The following is a 15,848-nucleotide window of genomic DNA, read 5'->3' as shown; positions in this document are numbered from 1 at the left end:
ACTGTGAAATAGGAAACACCCTAAATGGTTAAAATCGGAGTGGTCATAGAGCCAGCAATTAATGACCCTCCTTGAGGAGCCGAATCACAGTCAGGCAAAAAGCTTTATGCAGATGTTAACAGTGGCAACATCCGGTAGAGCCCTAGAGCGGACATGGTGCTAGTCTCCGCAACTAACCGAAGCGTGACTGTAATGTGGTATGTCCATACAGTGGACCATCATTCAACAGTGAAAAGTAATGAAGCATGGTGCATGCTATCGTCGGGAGAAACCTTGAAAACAACGCGAGCACGCCAGTAGATGAAGCTGGGTGTGGAAAAACCCCTGTGAACTCCATGACGAGTCGGAAGAGAGAGATCTATGGGAAGAGCAGCTAGTCATGGAGGGAGCTGGATGGTTAGGGCCTTCCATGGGCACCAAGCTTCCTTTGAGGTGACAATGATTGTACAAGGTTGTAAGCTTGCCTAAAACTACTGACTGTGGTTTACATACGTGACTCCTCTGGTGTGTGGAGATAATGTATGTAGCAATAACACTGCTCCAGAAAGGCCTGGTTTCCACCTGTCCTACCATCCTAACAGGTGTGTGTTGCTTGAGGAGGACAATGCAGCATCTTCATAGCTGAAGGCCGTGTAGTGCTTCCCTTGATGGGTGTCTCTTTTGTCCATTAAAACAACAACAACAAAAACAACATTGTAAACGGGTATGGTGTCCTCTCAGCACTTGGGAGACTGAGGAAGGATGGTGGCAAGTTCCAAACAGAACAATCCCTGTCAAAGAAACAACAACAGAACAGAACAAAGCAAGCCCCCTGAATCAGACTGTTTTCTTACCGATGAGTATGGAGAGTGTTCTTGCTTCTGGATACAGATGTTCTCAGATGTGTGAGTCCCGCCCACCCTGCCCCGTAGCTTCTCTCCTCATCCTCTTTATCATCCACATTTTGGAGCTGGGCCATCCTAGCGGCCATGCCGTGGTGTCTCGTGGTGGTTTGAATTTGCATTGGCTTGCTTCTCTGTCTGGCTTGTGGGTCCTGATTCGTTCTAGTGCCCGCTATAGCTGCATGAATGTGCTTGGCCTGCAGAGTCATTTGAAGAGGGTCCATGCTCTCTGAGATAAAGAAAAGTGCTCAAGAGAGCCAGATTGGACACCATTCTATGGCCCACCATCCCCTGGCATGGCTTCAAGGCTGCTGGTGGTGACAGCAGCCATGCCACCCTCTGCCAGTCAGCTGCATTCCTTGACGGCATGTCTCGGAAGGCTGAGAAATTCCATCAGTGACGTTCCATTTCTCTGACTCCCAGAATTCTCTGGGGCCCCTCTTTGCCTCCATCCATAACGTGGTTCCTGGGGGGATTGCCACATTCTGTGGCTGCTGTCATTGTGGCTGTTCCCACCTTCTAATTACGAACAGAGCCGACCTCAGGAAGGGGCACATGCCTCGTGCTGTGAGTCACCTCGGGGTGCCGTCACTCTGGGGAGCACAGCCCCTGGGCTGTCTGAAGTCAAAGCTTGGCACTTGCTGTATGACTACTATTGAATGCTTCTGGATAGAGGGAAGCTTTCAGGTTCTGGGAATGTGAGAGCTCTAGCCCTGCCCCCGGAGGCTAGACCATCTGTAAGGGTAGGAGGGCAGCAAGCCTCCCTCAGGTCTCTGCCCAGATGCCTCTCCTTCCGAGTGGCCATCCTCAACCTCCCCACCTCGTTGTGCAGTCCTGCAACTTCCTGGCCAACCTTGTCACTTGATTTTTCCAGGGGGCACCTGGCTTCAGCATCATTCACTAAGATGCGAAGATGGTGGTTAGACATATTTGGGGTTCTGAGTACTTAGAGGGAAATAATGCATAGTGTGTCTTCAGTAGATGTGACACCCAGAAGAAAATAAGCCAAGTAATAGCAATTGTGCAGCAAGATTAAGTCTCCCTGGGAGACTGACTTGAGTTGGGTCTGGGGTGGGGGATGGGGAAGGCTATTTAAGAGTTGGTGGTCATGGAGGACAACCCAGAGGAGGTGGCTTTTTAGCAATATCAGATGAGCTAACATTCATGGAGGTAAGGAAAGAGTTCAGGCAAAGGGGAAAGCCTATGCTACCATCCTGGGTCAGGAATAGAAAGACATAGTGTGACTGGTGCCGATGAGTCCTGGGGTGTCATTGTCCACTAAGATGTGGCTGGTCTCAGCTGTCAACTTGACACACCTGGGAGGAGGGAACCTCACCTCACGAATTGCCTCCACCGGACTGTGAGGCATTTTCTTGACTGTTAATTGATGTCAGAGGGCCCAGTCCACTGTGGGCGGTGTCATCCCTAGGCAGCTGGGCCCGAGCTGTATAAGACAGGCTGTGTGAGCAAGCCAGTGATTCAGTAAACAATGTTCTTCTGTGGTCACCATATGCCTGGTGCAGTACACACATGCCCTGTCTGAACTGGTCACAGCTCTGGTTGCGTAAAGCAGAAACCTGCATCAGAGAAACAGGAATTTCTGCTTGGGACTGTGGAGGATGGTGAGGCTGTAAGGGCCAGTGGAGAAGCAGGCATGGGATGCTCCTTACCCCACAGCCTGACCCTGGAGACTCTTTTGTCCCCACTGGATTGTTCCTGTCAGCATGTGAAAATCTTACATGAGGCTTGGGTCACACAGTAGGGTCTTTTATTGGCAGTTGCTCCTGATTCAGCTACCATAGGATGAACATCCCCAAAGAGTTCCATTGCTTCTCATTAGGGGCGAAGACGAAGGATGCTCAGGTCCGCTGTGGTGGTGACCCTGGCTTTGCCACTGTACTCTGCAGCAAACTGCGATCTCATAGGCTCCAGTCCCCACCCTGTCAAAAGCAGCCACTGAATTTCAGGCCAGCGGCTCTCCCAAATCCCTGAGGAGAACCTTTGGTAAAGCAGGACACATTCTTGCAAGCGACTCCTTTCATTGGCTTTGAAACTTTTTTTTCTAAAATATGAATTTTTAAAGATTAAAAAAAATTTTTTTTGTATGTGGCTCTTTCGCATGCATGTGTGTCTGTGCACCACATGTGTGCCTGGTGCCTGCAGAAGTCAGACAGGGTGTAAGGCTCCTGAAACGGAAGGTTCAGATGGTTGTGAGCTGCTCTGTGGATTCTGGGACGGAAACCTGATCCTCTGCGAGAAGACTGAGCTAGCTCTCTCGCCCCTGGCTTTGAAAACTTTAAAAATGTATTATTGTTGTTATTGTTGTTATTGTGTGTGTAATATGGGTGTGTGTGCTGTGGCACGTGTGTGTAGGTCAGAAGAGGACTTTGTGGAGTTGGCTCTCTCCTCCCACCTTTAGTGGGTTCTGGAAGGAACTAAACCCTGGCTTAAGCTTTACCTGTGGAGCCATTTGACCGGCCTGATTGGCTTTGAACACTTAGAAGTCCTCTTACCACTCATTGGTCAGCGCTGGGATACATTGTGGACCAATCAAGGTGGGCCTTAGTGATCAGCTATGCAAGAGTGTGCAGGTCATGGGATGGCCTTGCTTCTGATCTCTCAGGGTGTACACATGAGAACGGGACTCTCAGCCAGATGTCCCCAAGATCTTCTTTCTAGAATATTCTTCCTAGGTGCTTGGTGTTAGCACAGTTCCATGGGGGCAGCTGAGTGGGGGTCACCAGTCACCCAGCCATGAAGCACCTAACACCCCCCCCCATGGAATTCAAACTAAAGAGTCTACATGCAACTGTGGACCCAGAGACAAAAGCCACGCCAGGTGTTACCAGCAATAAATCAAGTAGGCTGCGGCCGCACCGTGGCCACGAGGTGTTGGCTGAGGCATGGTTTAATTGCGGTACCAGGTGAGCTGTGCTCTGTCTTCATGGGGCCGTTCCCCTCGGTCTTCACCCCGCTCGCCTTCCGCGGGGCTAACGGTTGCATGGTCTGGCTTTGTTACTCCTGTCTAACCTGCTTCAAGCCGGAGCAAGTAAATCCGAGGTGCTGAAAGAAATACTGTAATTGAAATGAGGCTCTCAGGAACATTTCTAGGCCGTGCAGTGAATTAATGTCTCAGGGAGCTGGGGGAAGAAAGGCCCCTTCTCTGCGCACACAGCCAACGTCTCAAATTCTCTTGTAGGCACCAAGGGTTTTAATGGCGGTGTAAATCAGATTTTACAGGCCACAGATTTCAAGCATGGGGTTCATTAAATGTGTGAAATCTGACATTTGCTTCAGGGCGTGGTTAGGGTCCTGGGGAATGAATCACGATTGGGTAGGGCTTTCTGATCTTGTTCGACATGCTAACAGTCCAGGGAAGTTGCAGGAACAGGCGGGCTCTCTCCAAGCCTTCCTCAAAGCTGATTGTCTCTGAAATCAGCCAATGGGCCGCATTCCCCACGCACCTGCTTCAGCCAAGCTGAGAAACCTGGTTTCGCATCTCTGGAGTTGGTTCCTGAGTTGCAGAGAGCTCTCATTAGGCTTATTGCTGTCTGATGAGCACCTGCGGATGTGGGAGGCTCTTGCTGGCCCTTGAGAACCTGATGCTATCTGGTCTGGTAGAATTTGCAGTTTAAAGGGTTACAAGCACAGGATACTTAATTTATGCATTCAAGGGAACCTCCGGGGTGTTCTGAGGTCCAGATGTTGGCAGGAGACTTCACTTGGATGTGTATGAGGTGGAGTAAGAGTTTGGGGTGTAGGAGAGAGCTCGTGACAAGGCTGAGAAGCAGCCCTGCCCACAGTTATGTGATATAGCAGCGACTAATGGGCACCGGGTGTGTTCTGAATTAGCATAAATACGAGGATGAAGACTTAGAGCATATGTCAGCAGACAAAAGCGGTACAGGCAACGGAAGGCAGGACCACTGAGGGTCTATCAGTTTTTGCAGAAAGCTGTTTCCAGCTTCAGGCATGGCTGTGTCAGGGGTACCATTGCCTCCTGGCTCTGTGTTTATATCTGCTGCTTTCTGGCGTCCTGCCCCACCCCCACCCCATCTGCAACTAGAGCTTGTCCATCTTTCAGTGGCATCAGCAAAAGCTCTAGGTGTGGTTTCATAGGTCTTGTTCACAGGTCCAACCCGAGCCATCATGGGGCAACATATTATCCGAGTTGGCCAGCTCCTGGTCACATGACATTGAGAAGCCACAGAGAGGTGAAGGTACTTCTAACTCAGCCCCCAAGGGGAAGGGAGATGGAGCAGGCCCTAGAGGAATATCAGGGTGTTGATACAAAAAGATAGGGTAACCAACTTGCAGCAGGCACGACACCTGCTTCAAGTCAGGGCACGGAGTGCATGCGCATTGAGGCACTAGGCTGAGTTGCTGTGAGTCCAGAGGGACCCAAAGGTACTTATTTCTGTTTAGGTGAGGCACTGTCCAAACAGATGCCCGAACAGTGATGTCGCTCATCCACCCAAGGCCTGTCCACAAGGAGGGAAATTAGAGCAAGCTTTGCTGTTCTCAGGAAGAGGGGCCCACCTCAGGCAGAGAGGCTTCAGGGAAGATTTGTCAGCCAAGAGTGGGGCTTGGTTGGTGGAGCGTTTGTCTCCACTTCAAGCACTGCATAAACTGGGTTGATGGTGCAGGCCTGTGCTCTTAGCACTCAGGAAGTGGAAATAAGAGCATCAAAAGTTCAGGTTGGGCTGAGTGAGACCCTGTCTATAACTAGATAGTGAGTGAATCAATGGGTGAGATTATGTAGTATCTGTCATATGAAAAGGTCACTATGGGCCCCGGCCCAGTTTCATGAAAGACACAGGGGTCAGAACACAGGGCAGCTTCTACTAACTGGTCAAGAAGCCATGTCCTCAGAGGTGTGAGGAAATGCCAGAACAGAAATCCTCTGGCTATCAGGCAAGGCTGTATCCAGGGACTTGGGAGGAGTTAGAAATGGTATCCCCATCTGATTCTTCTAGATGGGTTTCCCTAAGTGGCTACTTCCCCTGGGGTGACAAGATGACCCTCTGCTGCTCCTGCCCTGACTCAGTGAAGTCTGCCACTTTTGGACCTGTTTGAGTAGATCTCCAAACCACACAAACCCAGAGTTAAATACCTGAGATTCCCTGTGCCATACCTGTAAGAACCCCACAGAGGGCTGGAGAGATGGCTCAGTGGTTAAAAGCACCGACTGCTCTTCCGAAGGTCTTGAGTTCAAATCCCAGCAACCACATGGTGGCTCACAGCCATCCGTAATGGGATCTGATGCCCTCTTCTGGTGCATCTGAAGACAGCTACAGTGTACTTAGATATAATAATAAATAAATCTTAAAAAAAAAAGAAAAGAACCCCACAGAAAGTGGTTTACACCCCACCCCTCCAAAGGAAGAAAGGCATGCTGGGAAATATAAATAATAGCCTGAAAGTTACCAGCTGCAGGAGACGATGGGGCGCCATAGATGGTTGCTGAGCAGTGGGGAGTGGGCTGACGGTCTGAGCTGTAGCAGGAGGGAGGGGCGACCTGGAGTGCAGAAACTGGGGATATAACAGGGGTGGAAATGTGATCGAGAACATCGGCTTCCAGGGTAGAAAAGAGAGGGCCAGCCCGACGGGAGATGGACGGACTGCCCCGGTCAGGAGGTGAGGTCCTAGGAATTTACCTGCCTCTTGGTCAGGCTGGTGTGTAAGCAACCCTGGAGGACGGAGCACTCCTCCCCTCCAGGGAAAGCTGGGCCTTTGTGAGAACAGAGGAACCTCGCATTTGGGGGCCAGTTGGGAACCCCAGGCCACAGCGCCCTGACCCTGTGGAGGGCGGGGTGGCCCTCAGGGCTGGTGCTGCTTTCCACAAAGCCTTCCAGATGTGTCTTTGTTCCTTCGTTTTATTTATTTATTTACTTTAAGTGGTAACAACAAAGGAAACTGTTTTAAAAAGCCAAAAAAACAACCAAACAAAACAGAAGCCAGGAAGCTAAGAGCCACTGGGACAAGGGCCTGGGAAAGGTCAGGGAGCTGGGAATGGGAGGCAGGCACCTGCCCCAGGTGACCTGAGCTTCCTCCAAGCTATCTGAGGCTTGGGGTGCCCAGCCTGGGGGTAGGAGTCCTCTGTTCTGCTGCCTGCAGATTCCTCCCTTCCTCCCGAGGACACATGGCTCAGAGGCCCTGGCCTCCAGCCAGAGGCCCCAGGGGCTGTGTGGGAAGCCTTAGCTTGGGAGAGTTAGGCCCTCTCTTGGCCCTCCTGCCCTGTACATGGCTGCTAGAACTTAGGCTTGCAGGCTGCACCTGTGAGGTCTTCTAAGAGCCAAGCCACAAGGGTGGCCATGTAGACATTTCCTACTGTGAGGCCAGGCCCTGAATCTTTTTTTTTTTTTTTTTAATGTGTATTGCTGTTTTGCCTGTATCTGGGTGTCAGATCTTGGAGTTGCAGACAGTTGTGAGCTGCCATGTGGGTGCTGAGATTTGAACCCAGATCATTTGGAACAACGGCCAGAGCTCTTACCGGCTGAGCCATCTATTCAGCCCATGGACCCCTAGATCTTTATAGCTGGGACCGAGTCCTTGCCGAGAGCAAATTGTGTCCTGAACTAGACACTCTGGGCCATGGAGGTAGCATAGCCCTGGAAACTCCTATGCCTTTGCTGAAGGGCTGGGCTGGGCTTGAGTTCAAGTTTGAACACATGGTCCACGCTGGTACGGATCCTAGGTAAAACCCGAGGCATCTAGTTAAACGGGCCATTCATGTATATAATGATGTATAATGAATACATCACAACCATTGCACGGATGCGCTCGTGCTGAGACTCAGTTACAGATCACCGCTGGATTCACTGCAGATTCCTCCCTTCCTCCCCAGGACACATGGCTCAGAGGCCCTGGCCTTCAGCCAGACACTGGAAAGTGTCAAAAGTGGACAAGGGATGTTTTCTGCCTGGTAACAAGGCCCACGTCTGTAATATCGGAACTGGGAAGTTGGACGCTGAGAAATCAACATTATCCTTGGCTACATAGGAAGACCCTGTCTCAATAAACAAAACTTATAAACCCCTCCACGTGAAATGATCTTGTGCCGAATAAGGCTCGTCCCTAGTCTCGGGGCTGATTCCTATTGGCTGTAGCCAGTCACTCTGGATTCTGATTCGCTAAGACCACAGTGGGTGGAGACAGCTACTCTGGATTCTGATTCGCTAAGACCGAAGGATAAGGCCTCGGAAAGGCCTCCCATCCCTGTAAACTTGGAAGCAGGGGTTATAGGAGGGGCGTGGGGTTGAGTCAAAACCAGTGACTGCACAAAGAGGCAAATCCCCTCAGCCGGCTCTGTCAGGAAGATGACCGGGTCACCTCCTCCAAGCCTGGACTTCCTAAGTCTAGGTAGGCAGCTGTGGACCGCGGCTTCCCCAGGAGCCTCCCACCTTGTGCTTAGTTCATTTTGCTCTTGTGCAGGTGTATAGTATCTGCCCCACACCGAATGGGCACTTGACATAAAAACCAGTGTTCGAAAACCGGGTTGGTAGGCTGATTTGAAGTGACGAGGTAGGGAGTGAGGGTAAAGGAAGGGAAGGAGGGAGAAAAGTTTCAAGTAGGTAAACAGAATTTCTGTTAAACAAACTACCGCCTTGTTCCCTGCCAGTCCCTCTCCGCTTCAAGGGTCCGTTTTCTTTATCTCCCAGCGTGGCCCAGTGCTCCTAGACATCAAAGGGTAGGCACATGCAAGATCACGTTAAATGGTTCCCAAATGGGGCTGCCGTGGGATCCTGTGGGAGGGCTTGGATCTGCCCACATCTGTCCCCTGCTGGGAGAAGTTGCTGTCCACACATGGGCTGGGTTGGGGCTGGGCTGGGGCAGGAGGAGATTAAGAAGTTGGCATGGATCGGCCCTCAAAACAGATGCATCTAAATGGGCTTTAAGCTCTCCGGAGCCAGGGGTCAGTGAGCACTCTGGGAAGGGCCAGCTGGTAAGTGCTTGTTTCTGACCACATGGGCCCCATTGCGACCTGTTTATTTTCCCACTTTGTTACTGCCGCACAAAAACAGCAACGGGCAGCCTGTACACAAACAACATACCTGTGTTCCAACAAGCTATTGATAAAAGCAGTCAGTGGGCTAGAATTTGTAGGTGTTTGCCAATCTCTGGACTAGGCTGAAGAAATAGTAAAAAAGGGCGAGTGGGGTGTAGCTCAGCTTAGAATCTTCCAGTGAGAGCCTTGGGGTGTGGCTCGGTGCTAGTGCTTGTCTACAATTTCCTAATGAGGAACTGGGGGTGTGGCTCAGTGGCAGAGCAGCTGCTTTGGGTCCTCAGGTAACTGGCTGGGGGTGTGGCTCAGTGGTAGAACATTAGCCTAGCATATTGAACCTTATGAGTTCCATCTTCAGCACAGCTAAACAAGAAAGAAATAAGAGGGAATATTTAGTACACCCTCCCCCCCCCAAGCCAGGATGCTGGTATTCTAAAAGACCAACTCTCCTAAATTCTAGTTCCCAGACAAGATAATGGGCATCGAAAGGGCCTGTGCCCTCCAACCTTGCAGACATCTCAGATGCAATAGGACACATCTGCCCCCAGTCACCCTCACTACCGTCCCCACCAGCGCAGGTCTGATTGTTCAGTCTGGACGGTTCCAGGTTTTCACGTAACGGGCATGCTCAGTGTATACTCTGGGTCAGGGGTGTTTTTTCAGGTCTTTCTAGGGGCTGCTGTTGAGAAATGGCACTGATAAGTCCCTGGTCATTTTTCCGTTCCAAAGACAATGGAGGAGCTTGGTTAAGTGACTCATCCCTAAGAAGTAGGATATGCTAGGAGGGACCGCTAAGTCTCAGCCTACTTGGCTGTTCTTTCTCTTCATTGAGAAGCAGTTGCCGTGCTGTGAACACACTGAAGCAGCGTGCAGGACAGGTGAGTTGTGAGGGTGAGAGGCACCTTGAAAAGGACCCTCTGGCCACCGGCAAGCTTCAGGGGCCCATTGCCTGGCTGCCATCTTGACTCCAGTATATCAGAGGACCCTCAGTTCAACCAAGCAATGCTGGGGCTGACTCACAGAGAGAATGTGTTTTAACTGTTCTCCTAAGAGTTCAAAGTGAGAGATTTACTGTGTGAGATTGCTAATATGGTCATCAACACACAGGTTCAATTGTTCCATCCGTTCATCATCCACCCATCCATCTACCTAACCTTTCAACCCATCCATCACCTACCCACCTGTCCCCTCATGGACACACCCATCACCTACCCACCTGTCCCTTCATAGTCCCACCTATCACCTACCCACCTGTCCCCTCATGGACACACCCACTCACCCACCCACCTGTCCTCTCATGGACACACCCATCACCTACCTACCTGTCCCCTCATGGACACACCCATCACTTACCCACCTGTCCCTTCATAGACCCACCCATCATCTACCTACCTATCTACCCATCCATTCTTCCATCTATCCATTACCTGTTCATTAGCATTTCCTTTCATCCTTACCACCCATCCATTGATCAATCCATCCACCAACCCATTAACCTTTCATTTTATCCATTACCCACATATTCATCCATCCACCCATCTACCCATCATCTATCTATCCACTCACCCATCTATCCATCCATATACCCATTGACTCTTCCTTTTATCCACTATCCATCTACCCACCTATTCATTTACCCACTAATCCATCCATCTATTCACCCATCTATACACTTTTCCATCCATCCATCCATTCATCCATCCACTCATCAGAAGGGAGAGGAAGGAAGTTTCTTCCATGTCTGTTGCTTTGTGGGTCTGTGCTACCACAGGATAAAAACTTGTCTTTTTCTGTCAGGGAGTGCTGGGATCAGAGCAAGACCTCAGCTCACATGTGTATGAATTAACCAGTCAACTAGAGGCACAGGCCAGGGTAGAGTGTTGCCCCTAACCATCCAGGGTACCCTGAATAGTAAGTATGTCCTGACTTTGGGTCCCTATCAGGCCAGGAGGCCCCGGGCTGGCCCTTGTAGACCCCAGTAGGGCTCAGAGCCCAGAACAGCTGCAACCAGCTCAGTGGCTGAGCAGCCAGCCTGGGTTGGGGAAGGCTCTGTTTACCTTGGAAGGGTCTACAGCTTTTGTAACAGTCACTCATTGTTGCTGGGAGCCCAAAAATACTTTCATTAATGGAAAAATAGGGTTGGCTCCACAAAGCAATATTTTGCCAAGTGTAGAGGAACTGGCAGGAGGTTCCCAGTGCATCCTGGGGAAGTATGGCTTCTTATCTTCTAGGGGCCCAGAGGGAGGCAGCATGTTGCCCAGTGGGGTGCCTGCCCAGTGCCAGGCTCCCTCCAGTAACAGTTTCCTGGGCTAGACTACAGAGACGGGACTCTGCACAGTGCTCTGGTCCCAGTCTGTGCTTCACTCGGTAGGCAGGTGTCCCAGCTTCTGGGTGGTCTCGCTCAGGATCACCTAGTGCTGTGTCCTTGCCCTGGCAGAAATGAAGGTGCGAGGCTCTCACCAGCAGCTGCTGACAGTAGGGTTCAGTGCAGGCTTGGTCAGCTCCACAGAGAGAGGGTGCAGGCCATAGACACCTCTTGAGGCTACACTCCCTGCTCTCTAGGCGCCCAGTGGACACCGTGTCGTGTGTGGGAAAGGGATGGGTGTTGGCAGTAGTCTTAATTGGTGTTCACGTGAGTGTGCACAGATGCACACGGGTCAGTGTAACCGTGTGTGTGCATGTGGAGGTCAGAGGTCACTGTTGGGTGGCTTCCTCTATAACTTCATGTTATTGTTTGAGACCAAGCCTCTCACTGAACCTGGGACTCACTGATTCAGCTAGATGGGCTGGCCAGGGAGTCCCAGGGATGGGAGCTCCCTGCCTTTGCCTCCCCAGCATGGGGTAACAAACATACGCAGCTATGCCTGGCTTTTTATGTGGATGCTGGGGAGAGTCCTGAACTTGTGTCCCCAGACTTGCTCAGCAAGCACTTCGCTGCTTAGACATCTCCTGGGCTAGCTTGTGCTATTTTAAGCCCCATTTTGGACCCTCACTGTGGCTGTCTACCTGGGTGCCGACAGGGAAAGTGAGGCATACACAGGTTAAATGGGCCCCAAACCTAGGGAGAGCCAGTGTTGGGGTTTGTACTCAGGCCAGCTGCCCTGAAGACAGACTTAACCCCAATTCTGGCTGCCTTCCTGACACAGCATGTCTGATCATGTCATCCACTGTCACTCTCCTTGATGCCTCCCAGAGCCTCTTAAAATAAAAGCCATGCTGGTGCAATCACAGATGTAATTGTCCTAGTCAAGGTCCCCAAATAGCAGTGGGCTAAACAAATCAGTTATTTATTTCTCTCTTACAACAGAGTCTGGGCAGGAGATTTGGGGTTGCTATGGAGACTCCACGATCACCAGCGGCCAGGGAACCGCTATGCTGCCTTCCTTCACACGCTTTTTACGTCATGGTCCAAAATGGCTCCTACCATCAGATCCTACTTGACCAGGAAGAGATGAGGGAGAGTGAAGAATATGCCCGCCCTCTTAAGGGCTGGATTTCTGGCTTCTTTGCCATGCAACCTAGAGGAACTCATTTGGCTTTTTTGCTACCTATTCTTTCTAGGGCTCTGAGGATCGAAAAGGCTCCCGTGCCAAACGCTTAAAATAGATCAAAGTGCGATTGAGTGTGATTACTCAATAAAGCTTAGTGGTTATTGCTGCCTGTGAAGACAGCTTCCCACCACACCCCCACCAGGCTAAGCAACCCCCCAACCCCCCCCCCCACACACACATTTTGCAAGGCTCCCCAAGTCTTCTCTAGGAAGCAGACCCCTGCTCTGTGCTGCCTGCTGACCCCAATCACCTGCTGTATGGAGCACCTAGGGAACTCGTCAGATGAATGAAGGCGCAAACGTTGCTCCTGCCTCTGAGAGAACTTCCTGGACCTCAGTCCATGTGCCCCCCAGATGTCTACATGGTCTGTGCCCTGGCCTCACACAGCAATGTGACCCCTCAGACCCCCTGACTGAGACCTCTCAGTCTGTGCTGTCTTCTTGTTCCACTCTGGCCATTTCTGGGCAGAGTGATGTCTTCAGTGTTTGTGTGTCTCCTCTGGGTGTCCCCCACTGGCTTGCCAGCTCAGCAGGGCCAAGCCACTGCCTGTTTTACCCACAGCCACATCTCCAGTCTAGCCTGGCCTCCTGGAGGGTTGCCAGGAGGTTTATTGAATGAAAACACAAAAAGAAGCTCCATAGAGCACTGAATATTCAAAGATAAAATTCTAGTTATGGGCACCTCAGTCTTTAACAAAAGAAAAGTCCTGCTGAGTTCTTATCTTCAGCTTGGCCTAGCATGGATAATAACATCCTGGTTCAGGTCCCATCCCTGCAGAAACCTAGTGTGGTGGCACATGCCTGCAACCCTAGCACTTGGGAGGTAGAGGCAGGAACAGTAGGAGTTCAAGATCAGCCTTAGCTCTGTGTAGCAAGCGAAGGCCTAGCCTGGGCTACATGAGACCCTTTTACCGCCCCTCCCCCCATCAAGTCTCTGTCTTTGCAAGGGAGATTCCCCCAGTCTCCATTTTCTTCTGCCTACAGCAGGAGAGAGAAAGGCAAGCTGACCACAAGCCAGTTTCCTTTCCCTCCACGTCAGCTCTCCAACTTCTCCAGCTTCTAGGAAAATCTTCCCATCTCTCAGAGGGGGAGCCCGGGGCATTCCGAGGGAGGGCTGCCGCTGGCGGGCTGTCCCAGCCCAGTTCTGCAGGCTGGAGCTGTGGAGGGGGAAATTCAGTCAGCAGCCCATGATCTGGCAGGGGCAGCCAGGCTCTCTCCAAGATCCTCAGCAAGCTCCCGTTGGGTCACATTCCCGCCTGGGGACCCTGGGACCAGTGGCTGATGGGGAGGGTAGCAATCTTCAGGATTTGTGAGCTGGAAAAAGTGGCACTGAGGATTATTTTGGGAATAGTCAGTCAGGAGCTGCTCCAAGTACAGATTAGAGAAGCTATTAAAAGCAAGACAATGCGCCCTGCAAGGAGTGGGCTGGGGAGACACCTCACTCGGGGCTGCAGCCACAGAACGGGGAGTTCTTTCCAGATGAGGTGAACCTTTCCATCCCACGACTTGGGGAAGGCCTCCCCCGGGACAGCCTCCGCCTGTTCCCTGTCCCTTGCCAGCCCCAGGAGCATCTCACCCAGCCACACCTGGGCCATGGATGACTGGGGTCCCCTGCAACCAGCTGAGCAGGTGGCTGATTATACAGTCATGCCTGGCTAGCTGTCAGTTATTCAGTCAACAAATATCCACAGGATTCAGGAGTGTAATTCTGAGCTATACCATGATTGCTCATACTCTCACAGCCTGCTGCTTACTATTTGGTGACCTTGGGGGCTCTGTGCCTCAGTTTCCTCCCTGGCCATAAGTGGGTTTATAGGAGGCTTCATCTGAGAGAGTTCTGAGAGGCCCAGATGAACTGTGTGTGGCGGGCTTGGGAGAGCCTGCCAGAATTGCTTTGAGGTAGACATGAGATAGGACTACAGAGCAGGGACCACCCGTTCTAGAAGTCTCGCCAAGCCCCGAGGAGGACACACAGGCCCCTATTTTCCTAGTCTGGTGGGAAGATGACTCATGACCAGTAAACAAAACAGACGAGACAAGCTGGCCCTCTGTCATTCACTCAACGAGCATTTTTGAGGCAGGCCATAGGCCAGGCCTCTCTCCCAGTGCTGAGGACACAGCCAGGCCGTGAAGCCAGAGCCCTGGCCTGGGGGAGCTGACATTTTGCGGGAAGGTGGAGCAGACAGACGAGACACAAGTGAATCTGGACTTCAAGCCAACAGTGCCATAGAGTCTCAGAGGCACTGGGTGGAACATCACAGGGCTGGGAGGCTGGCTGTGCTGCAGCTCAGGGGGACATGTTTCAGAGAGGGTCATGGGAGAATGTCACAGAATAGTGCTGAAGCAGAGTGAGTTGACACACACCTGTCACTTGAGAGACTGTGAGAATCAGGAGTTCAAGGCCAGCCTGAACTTCATAGACAGACTCTGTCTCAACTTCCCCCAAATCATGGGATGGCATTTAAAGAAGCCAGCTACAGAAATGTGGGGACCAGTGTTCCAGAAAAGGGCTGGAGTTGGGCACAGAGTGGGACAGAGAGGACAGACAATCAGACAGGGGACAGGCCAGAGCTTGGGAGGCCATGGTGGTATCTTTCTGTGACTTCTTCCACACTCGGTGGCTAAACAGACAAGTTTCTCTCTCACAGGCTAGGTGGCCCAGGTCATCCTGAGATGACCCCTTGTTCTGGCTGCTGTCACCTCTCAGGGTGGCTCTTGGCAGGTGGCTGAGTCCCATTCACCCGGCATGAGATTGCCTGCAGGGCCCTACTATGAGGTTGGAGACCTACTATGAGGTTGCCAGCCAAAAAGGCTGGCAAGGGCCCTCAGCACTGCTGGACAGAGAGGCACAAGGCAGGGAAGTATTTGGTTAAACTGGGTTTTCATCTGCTGGCTTTCCTGGCAGGGTGGCTGTCATCTGATGTTATTAAGTACCTACTGTACACCCAGCGCACTTAACCCTGGCCTCTTCTTCTAACCTTGAAAGAAGGCAGGCCTGCTTGACAGGAAGAGGGAAGCATATCTTTAAAGGGGACAGAGCAGGGGTGACCCTGGTCAGTGGGCTGAGGTGGCCAGAGAGAGAAGCTCAGAAAAGACGGTCTCAAGCCAGGGATGCCACAGGGGACCTAGGGGAGGGGCCGTGAGTAGGTCCACAGCTCAACGACATGAAGTCCAGAGCTCTGGGTCTGCACCAGGCTGGCTGCTGGGGCCAGGGAGATTGTTGGAGAGATTGGATGGGACTCAGACTCACCCTGAAGGTGACCTCGGGCCGGGGCCTGAGCATGGGGTCTTGTGGTGACTTGATGTCTCATGAAGATTGGTCATTCAGAGAGACAACAGGGAAGGGACAGATGTCAGCAGAATAGCCAAGACTCTGCAGTACCCCTGGGAAGGAAGTCACACGGGATGGGGG

Source organism: Mus caroli, chromosome 2 (genome assembly GCF_900094665.2).
Source record: "Mus caroli chromosome 2, CAROLI_EIJ_v1.1, whole genome shotgun sequence".
NCBI classification, from domain to species: domain Eukaryota; kingdom Metazoa; phylum Chordata; class Mammalia; order Rodentia; family Muridae; genus Mus; species Mus caroli.
Note: the sequence above shows the minus strand (reverse complement) of the source record.